The sequence below is a fragment of the Lutra lutra genome, chromosome 9 (genome assembly GCF_902655055.1).
Source record: "Lutra lutra chromosome 9, mLutLut1.2, whole genome shotgun sequence".
Classification (NCBI taxonomy): Eukaryota; Metazoa; Chordata; class Mammalia; order Carnivora; family Mustelidae; genus Lutra; species Lutra lutra.
The window spans coordinates 56,682,596-56,692,358 of record NC_062286.1 but is presented as its reverse complement, the minus strand read 5'-3'; positions in this window follow the sequence as shown (position 1 = coordinate 56,692,358).

The window sequence follows — 9,763 nt, the reverse complement described above, 5'->3', positions numbered from 1 at the left end:
TTCTTTAATTAATGCAGTTGATCCTGTAATTTTAGGGATTTATTGATACTGGCAGAAACATTTGCAAATAACTTAGAACACTTCATGTATGCATCTCAAAGGATTTCATTCACTTTCTTCTTCTTTTTTAGCTGCAATCAATAATTTCTTTCAAAACCCTTAATACGCTAAGATAGAGTATAGTTTAAAGATCGTTGGAAATTCTCAAAAGGAAGATTTATGAAAATAAATATGAACGATGAACTTTGTAGCATTACGTTATTTTCTTCCATTCACATAATTTTGAACAAGTTCTGCCTCTGTTTTCCATTACACCTAAATAGTTCTCATTTTTATTCAACACCGAGATATTAATGTGGGTACATCAAATCAGAGTTTGGGTTCTTTGAACCTATCAAACTATTTTTTCCCCAAATATCTGGGGTTTGATAAAACCTCAAATGCATACTAGAAGCACTTTTTCCATTAATTATTAAACCCATATGCATTTTGAGGAAAATTTGATCCATATGGGTTCTGGTCCATTTATGCTTTACTCATCAAAATACTTTTTCTTAAAGTCCATGTCCAAGAAATCTTTTGAGCCCCGTTAAGTTTTTTGAGGTTTGCCAAGAACAAACCAAGTTGAACATCGAAAGATTCAAGTTGGTTTGTAACCCTATACCTATGGAGCATTAGTGGGTTCTAAACTTGGAGTGAACACACGCTCTTATCCCTAATAGGTAGTTGGATGTACCTCCAGAGGGAAGCTGGAGGCCTGGTACAGAAAGCAAAAGTTAGACATACATCAACATAGGCACCAGATAATCCTAGAATGCATCATAATTCATTACAAATTTACTTTGATTATATAATTTTTGGTATATAGATACACAGCTGTTCCCTGGAATTTGAGCTGGAAGGTTAAGAGGCATCCCAAGTAGGTAACAACAACAACAAAAATGTATTATTATCTAAAATGTGAAACCCGAGTATGTCGATAACAATTCCTAAATCATGGGACTGGATTAAAAATACATAATTATGGAGAACACCCAATTACCTCTTGGTAGGGAAAAATGGGAATGCAGCCCATGATTTTTTTACTTTTATATGTCTTCCTTTCCAAGTGTCTACTTTGGAAGTGAGTTTTTTGTTGTTTGTTTCGTTGTCATTGTGTGTTTTGTGTCTTTTGCCTTTTCTCCCCCTGCAACCAACAGGCCAAGTCAAATGGAAGCCATAGGTGAACGTAGATTGGATTTTAAGGCACCACTCTTTGGTGAGACTGGGTTGTTAATCTCAAAAATCCAGAAAAGGACAATCAAAAGATGGTTATAAGTAAAATAATATACTATTTCAAGAATTCAGGGAAAAGAAAATCTAAGGCTTGCAGTCTTGTCAAAAACGAGTCCTTATCTTCTAAGGGCAGCTGGGGGGCTCAGTTGGTTAAGCACCTGCCTTCAGCTCAGGTCAGGATCTCAGGGTCTTGGGATCAAGCCCCGCCCCAGCTCCCTGCTCAGTGGGGAGCCTGCTTCTCCTTCTCCTCCTGCCTCTCACTCCCATTCCTGTTCTCTCTCTCTCTCTCAAATAAATAAATAAAATCTAAAAAAAAAAAAAAAAAAGGACAGAGAGAGAGAAAGAGAGAGACGTCTTATCTTCTAGAGATCTCTATTGAATATGTGTAGATGACATGACATGATTTCTGGGATTTACTTCAAATTTCAGCGGGAGATAAAGATACAGATGGAGATATAGATAAAGGAAGATAATTGTCATTGCTGGATACGGGGCATCTTGATGTTCATTACAGCATTCTGTTTTTTTTAGTTTGTGCGTTGGGAATCTCCTAGGCCTTCCATATATGCTTTGGGTTTGCCTTAGCCATTGTCATAGTAATCCCAGGAGCAGGACCGGGCCTCAGCTGAACCATGCATCTCTCCTGCCACAGAGAACATCTACAGAAACCTTGCACATCACTCTGATGCATGAACAAATTTGAAAGTGTGAGAAAGTTCCCACTCCATGGGATAATTCTTTACTAATGGGGGACAAAACTGCTGGATGATTCCAGAGTGCATCTTACATGGAAATTCAGAGGGTTCCTAATGGACCCCCCAGTGTGATCCATTTGATAACACACCCTGGATGGGTCTTTTCTTCTTCCTTGTTATTCTTGTTTTGGAATCTTTCTCCTGTACCTTGTGATTACCTCCTTAAAGAAACCTTCTGGGTCAAATCCTTACAGTAATTTCTAAACGTACATGGTCTTATAGTCTAAGCCCTTATCTCTCAGGCTAAAAATATTGGTGTTTGAAATTTTTCATAATAAAAAGTTTTGTAAAAGTTTTTACCTTTTTTCTCTCTATATAATAAAATCTAAATTTTATTTTATTTAAAAATGCATGAATAAGCTCTTCTTTAACAGTTGGAATTTTATATGGTTACTGTTTATGATTTAAAGCCTTTTATTGACTATCCAATCATAATTCTGTCACAGAAATATACACATAAATTGAAGCTTTATTATTGTTTTTTCAAATGTCCTATAATCATAGGGTTTTAAGCATTAAAATATTTATTCTGAGTTAACATTACAAATACCTGTGGTACTTAACTGATCAAAAGTAATTAGAATATATTTAAAAGCTTAAAATATTATTAAAGGCAAGAGTAAAATTTATTGGAAACATCTCTTAATGAAATGGATAGAGCTTTTTTCAAATTAGTTCACATATTACAGAATATTATTACAGAATGAGGAAGATCTCATTTTCTTCCTATTTTTCATGATAATAGATGTAAATTCTGAAAAAACTTGTTCACATAAACAAGTAGGTGCATATAGAGAGAATTTTGTAATGGTGTCCATTCAGTTCCTTGAAATTATTCTGAGTTACACTGAAAATTATATTGTGATTTATCATCAAAAATTATTTCTATCTGATAACTTGATTAGTTGTTCCCTCAATTTCCTTGATAACAAAAAGTTGGAAATCAACTTTCTCACAAAAGGACTTGTTAGGGTCCTTCACCAATATCTTGAATCATCTGTCTGTTTGGGCAATGTACCTTCAAGGAATGTACCATAAAAGAATAAAATGAATGAAAGAGATGCCATTTTTTTTAACAAAGTAAGCAATTTTAAAAGGGGTGATTGTTTATATTTTTGTCACACACATTTTTATTTAAATTGAGATATAATTCATATACCATAAAATTCACCCTTTTAAAGTGGGTGGGTTCAGTGGGTTTTAGTAAATTCACAAAGTTTCACAGCCATTATCACTCTATAATTCCAGAATATTTTCGTCACTCCCAGAAGAAACTCTGTAACTATTAGCAGCCACACACATTCCCCCCTCAACCAAGCCTCTGAAAGCCATTAATCTACTTTCTGTCCACGTGAGCTACTTATCCTAGCCATTTAATGTAAATGGAATCTTACAATATGTGGTTTCTTGTGTCTGGCTTCTTAAACTTAGTGCAAAATGTTCAAGGTTCATCCATCCTGTGGCATGTGTCAGTATTTTATTCACTTATGCCATATTACGCTCTATGTATACACAATATTTTCTTTAATCTTTCATTATTTGATGAGTGTTTGTATTGTTTATACTTCCTGGCTATTATTAAAAATGCTATTATGAACATTGATGTACTTTGTGTAGACATGTTTCAGTTCTCTTGTGTATATGTGGAAGGAGCTGCAGGTACAACAGTGAACAACATGATCTCTGCTTTGTTGGAGTTTATAGTTCCAGGATGATGAAGGATGAGAAACAAACAAACAACAAATTCTTATTCTTGGCCGGGATGATATTTTTTATACATCTCTGTAATACCATCTTTAATATCTGGTATAATGTCTTAAATGTATTCAATACACAATAAAGGTGGGGGGCACCTGGGTGGCTCAGGGGGTTAAACCTCTGCCTTTGGCTCAGGTGATGATCTCAGGGTCCTGGGATCGAGCCCCACATCGGGCTCTCTGCTCAGCAGGGAGCCTACTTCCCCCCTCTCTCTGCCTGCCTCTCTGCCTACTTGTGATCTCCGTCTGTCAAATAAATAAATAAAAAATCTTAAAATTCACAATAAAGGTAGAATAATTTCTTTTTATATGGTTGCTGCCCTATAACTTGGTTGGGAAGATTAGGTTATGCATACAGAGTAAGGTGAGATGTATACAAGAAAAAAATAATTTTATAGTTTTCCTCCTATTGTAGGGGAAAGGGATGTGTGAGAGTTTGAAAACCTAGTCCTCAAAGCTTGATGCTTAAAGACGGAGAAAACCTCAAACAATGCACCTTTTCCACAAAGCTGCCCATTGTACCTATTTATGTCTCTTCTACCAGCATTTCTCAAACTGTCGTATGTAGAAAAATCATCTGGGGAACTTTTTTAAATGAGGATTTTGATTCCATAGGTCTGAGGGGCCAGAATCCTCCATTTCTAGTAAACTTCTACAAGATGCCTATGCTGCTTCAGACCATATATCAAGTGGCAGGGCTCTCTACCCCTCCTTTTTCAAAAGCAAAGAAACAAGAGATATGAATGAGATATAATGAATTAGGGAAAATTCCCTCCAGATTTTCAGAGGTAACTGAATGGCTGCAGAACTGTTTGTTGATGAGAAGGCCTAGAAAAATCATTGGAGTCTTCATACAACCCACCACATCCTATGAGAAAACCAGCAGAGAGGGAATAAGGGAACTCTTATCTTCCTGAATGATGTCATTTATGCTGAAACTTAATTATAAGCGAACATCCATCTTTCCTGTCAAACAATGCAGTGTACATAGGCCAAATCATTTTTAATGTAAATATAAATGGTTCTTGTGTGTAGCCGCTGGGGAGATGGTTAATATGGGGAAGGAGGAGGAGGATGGAAAGCTAATTCTACTTCGTGAAGGAAAAATTGTCTCAGTGTCTTGATATTCTGTAACTATTAGGAAAAGGAAAATCCCCATAAATGTTAGTAATAGGGAATTGGCTTGCCAGTGTCCAAAATGCAGAGATTTACCATGAACATTTTTACTTTATTTCTGCTTTCCAGTCAGATAGTCAACCTATAAATATGTGCTTTTCCTATCAGCATGATGGTTTGTTTCTTTTTTCATTTATACGATTGAGTTTTCTGGCACATTTCTGTTCCCACAAACAGTTCTCTGGAGTTTCATATATAAAGAAGCTTTAAGTAAAAGACAAATTTGGTAAAAACCAAAAATTACTCATTGAAACTAGTATACTATGTTGTGAAATCAGAAAATATAGAAACCATAAGCTCCTCTTATTGGTACATAAACGCATGTATTTGGGACTGTTGCACAACTGAAACTGTCCAATTTCAAAGGCTCATAAAGTACCAGATAACTCTGTGAATCTTGATGGGAAAAATAGACAACCCAAGTCCCACAGCATATTGGGCATGAGTCTAGCAGGAAGGTGATTCCAGGGAAGTAAGAGTATACATACTAACCAAGCAGTGCAGGTGGGATGAAAAATATCTGTGGTCTTCTACACAATTTTACACATTATATGCAAAAACATCTAGGCAATTTTGGAATAGAGTTCTAAAATCAACGAATACTAACATGGACTTTTTTTGTGCCTGCTAATGTACGTAGGACTGTATTAGGTGATATGAAGAGGTGTAGGGCATTGTTCCTACATTCAGTAAATGACAGGCAAACCCTGGCAAGTAATTCATACATAGACACTAAAATATCACTCACATTGTAAGGTAATGCTCATTTGAAAGGAGGACGGGAAAAAAGAGAGTGAGAACTGCCTTCTGCCTTTTGTCCGTGATGCTTAGGAGACTTCTAGACCATGATCTGGGTACATGGGACTCTGGAATTGTCCATTCCAATGACCCTGGGCTGGCTCCCAGGGCTGTGCACTGGGGACATCTTGTTGCTGCAGGGCAGACTTAGGCTACCTCACTGTCCTCCATTTGCATGGCCAACTCTCATGAGTCCATAAGGCCACTTTAGACATAGGGATCCCAAGATGATTTCTGACAAGTGTTGTGAAGCCATATGGAGGGAGCTGTGTGCTCATGACAAAAGGGGTCATTATGTTGCCCAGGGCATACTTAGGCTTCTTTACCTCAACAGACTTCTAAGTTGTGATGAAAAATTAGAATTGGAACTCAATCAAACTTGGGACTCTTACTTCCAGTATCTTTTCTCTGTTTACACATTTTCTTCACTGTATGTTTTCATCCCCCCCCCCAAAATAAAGTATTACTTTTTTTTTTTTTTTTTTTTTTTTGAGCAAGCACTGAAGTAGAAAGAAAGAACTGGAACAATTGTCCTCCCACCAACTCTGACCATTTGTCTCAAACTCTTAATGCCATTTATTCCCCCACTTTTTTAGTTTGGAGAGAATCAGAAAGGGGAGAGGAAAGAGGGAGTGGGAGAGGGAAAAAGAGGGACAAAGAGAAAAATTTCCTCTGGAGTTGGTTGTATCCAACCAACCTACTCCTCAGGGAGTAGAGGTAGAGCTGTTTGATGGAACAGGAATAAGAGAAGGATACACCTGTAACTATTATACAGACATATACGTACAGCAATTGTCTATCTATCTATCTGTCTATCTATCTATCTATCATCATTCCATCCACTCACCCATCCACCCATGTATCTGGCTCTTCATTCTTGCTTCCTACAGGACCTAGAATTAAGATGATCTCCTTCTTAATCCAGTGCCTGAAGCAGAAATTGGTGGCAGTAGTCCATACTTCATGCTGGGTACATGTTGTCTGACTGAGTTTTGTGGTTTGGAAAAAAATCCTTCTTCTTCAATGACTTTCTAGAAGTGACCTCCTGAAAGAAAAAGCTTCAATAGTTTCCACAGTGGCCCTGTCGCTGGCACCAATGCCCACATAGCTGTCAGCAGCTAATGAGTGTGGTGAATAGGTGAGGAGGTGGTAGCGGTCAGCTTTCTTGGTGATCTATTCACCATGTTTCTATAATCATGGGCTGTGTGTCGGAGCTACTGCTTTGGTTTTTATTACCCTATTTTTGTACCAGCTGGGTTTTAGTTGAAAATGTCTATCTTGTTCTTCTGTTCTGAATCCACTAAATCTGAACTTAGTGGTCTCTCCGTAAGGATAAGCTTTCTCCAGCATTGTCAAAGTGGCCTTGTGAGAGGAGATGTATTTTGGACCATGTAACCCCAGTATCATTCAAGAATACATTACTCCAGTCCTCTTAGACCCTAGAGTAATAGAAATTTTTTAAAAGAAGGAAGATGAAACCAAAATTTTCATTACATCTCTTTTAAGGGAAATCCCAACAGCAAATTAATTGCACCAGTTAGTCAATAAAAAATAGCTACCTATAAAAGACTGCTTAGGCTTGGGATGAGTTAAGAAAATACTTAGGATGAAGTCATTGCCCACAGTGGAGCAGGAGATGCGCTCAGCGTTGTCACAGGTAAGCTACCAAAAGTGAAAGTGTTTTTCCAGGCAGAAAAATAAAATGTTTGTATGTTAGAGAAGTTTTGGGAGATTTTGAGGGCAAATATGTGATCTGTACCTTTATTCAAATATAACATTTCTTGAGCACAGATCCATTAATATGTGTGCTTTGGAAAAAATACTGGCAATAGAAGGAATGGAAAGGGAAGCATGCTATTGTATTTCACAGAATCTAAGATAGCTTTGATTGTAAGATGCACCATTATTTTATGCACTACTAAGAAAGAAAAAGCATTGTTAATTAAATTATGTCATGCCATTGATTGGAAGATGCAGTCCAATTTCACAGATGTTAAAGTGTAAAAAACAAATGCGAGTCTTAGACTTGATAACATTCAGTGTATCTCCCGTTTCAAAGATATACAACACATTTTAATAGCTCTGAGAAATCCCATAGGGAAAAAAAATCTGTTTAACTCAGCTTTACCCCAATTTTCTAACTTAAAGTGTTTCCATTGGGCAAATATCTTTATGAGCTCATGCGTTAAAACGTAGTTGATGGATTTTAATTCATCTCGGTTCTAATACTATTGAACTTCAACTTGTTGAATCTCTGGCTACAAGACTCTCTTCCAGTTGTGTCTTGAGTCCTTTGGGCATGGCTGCTAATCGTTGAGAACTGTCTTGCTTTCTGTATATCAAGTTTCTGATCTAATCTTCTGCATTTCCTTCCATGTTTCTAGAATCAGTCATTTTAAACACAGTTTAGTCTTCAAGATTTCAAAAAAAATTTCTAATTTTAAAAAAAAATTCTAATTTTTTTTTAGTTTATCATCTCATTTCTGAGTTTTGATTTTGGTTTATGTTTTTCTTTCATGCCTTGTATCATTTCCTTAATGTCTTTTAGCTCATTTAGGAATAGGATATTACAGTTCTGATCTATATTTTGAATATGTCTTTCTGGCATGCATTTATTTTATGCAATAGTAATATTCTGCTGTTTTTTTTTCTGATATTAACTTTGTGTAGAATATTTTTCTGTGGATCTTTTTAATGTGAAATTAGTTTTATAAGGAGGCTTGATTCAGAGAGCTTTTCACACTTCACAGACTGTTGCTTTTATGTAGTTGTAAAAAATATGGTAGCTGTCTTCAAAGACTCCTGCTTGCCTCCCCATTTTTACCTATACCACCTTTTCTTCCTCTCTATCATTCCTGACATGCTCAAATTCGATCCTACTCCTAGACCCTTCAGTATGGGGCTCTGTCTGGGAAGGAAGTCATGAAAAGTCAGTTTCAAGACTGTTTAAGTGGGCAAAATCCTTCCCAGATTCAGCTACTGTTCTCATATTAGCTCTGTGTACTTTCCTGTGAATACCTAGTCACTGTTTCAGCTTTCTCTTCACCCCATCGCTTCCTCCTGCTTTTACCTGCATAGATGCAATACCATGCTGTTCTTGAGTCTATTGGTGGTTTATCTCTACCTGCTTCTATTTTGAGTTTTATGGGAATACTTTACTATCTAGTTTTGTTCTTACTTTATGAGTTTAGGTTTTGCTGTTTAATCGGTCTGCCAATTTTTTAGGGATTATGGAAGATCTAGCAGCTCGGCTGCTACTACCACTGCCCTATTTCTAGAATCCTCTGGAATACCCTTTTAATGGCATAACCATTTTGGTCTTATAGAGTCGTAATCTGCAGAGTCTTGGTTTGATAAATGTTATTCTGATCTATTAGGACCATTAATGTTGACTTAGGGGTACTCTACTCAGTGCTTGAGAAAAAATCATTATCTTCTAGTTTGATTAAAATCTCTAGTGTCAATCATAATAGTGATTATAACTTCTTCATACTATAAATAGCTTTTTCATTTATAGAATACTTGTACAACCATTATTTTAGTTAATCCTACTAACAGTCCTGTAAAGTGGATAGAACAAGTAATGCTTATTTTGGAGACCAAGATTCGGAAACTCAGAAAAGTTAATTACCTTCTCCAAGTTTGCACAGCTGGGATGTAGCACGGCTGAGAATTCTCCCTGTCATTCAGTGTCATAGTCACACTTCATGCTATTAACCTAATCAAGCAAACAGGCTGAGATCTTCTGCCTTGCGTATGAACACATCTGCATGAAACAGGGATCTTTGATCTTTGCTCTGAAAAGGATAGAAATTTCTGCTCAAGAGAGGTGTTCTGGGGGAGATTCTAGACAAAAATTCATCAATTAAATACTACATTAGTCTGTTCAGGCTGCTATAACAAAAATACCATAGACTGGGCGACTTTACCAACAAACGTTTATTTCTCATAGTTATGGAGACTGGGAACTCCAAGGTCAATTGCCAGCAGATTCAGTGTCTG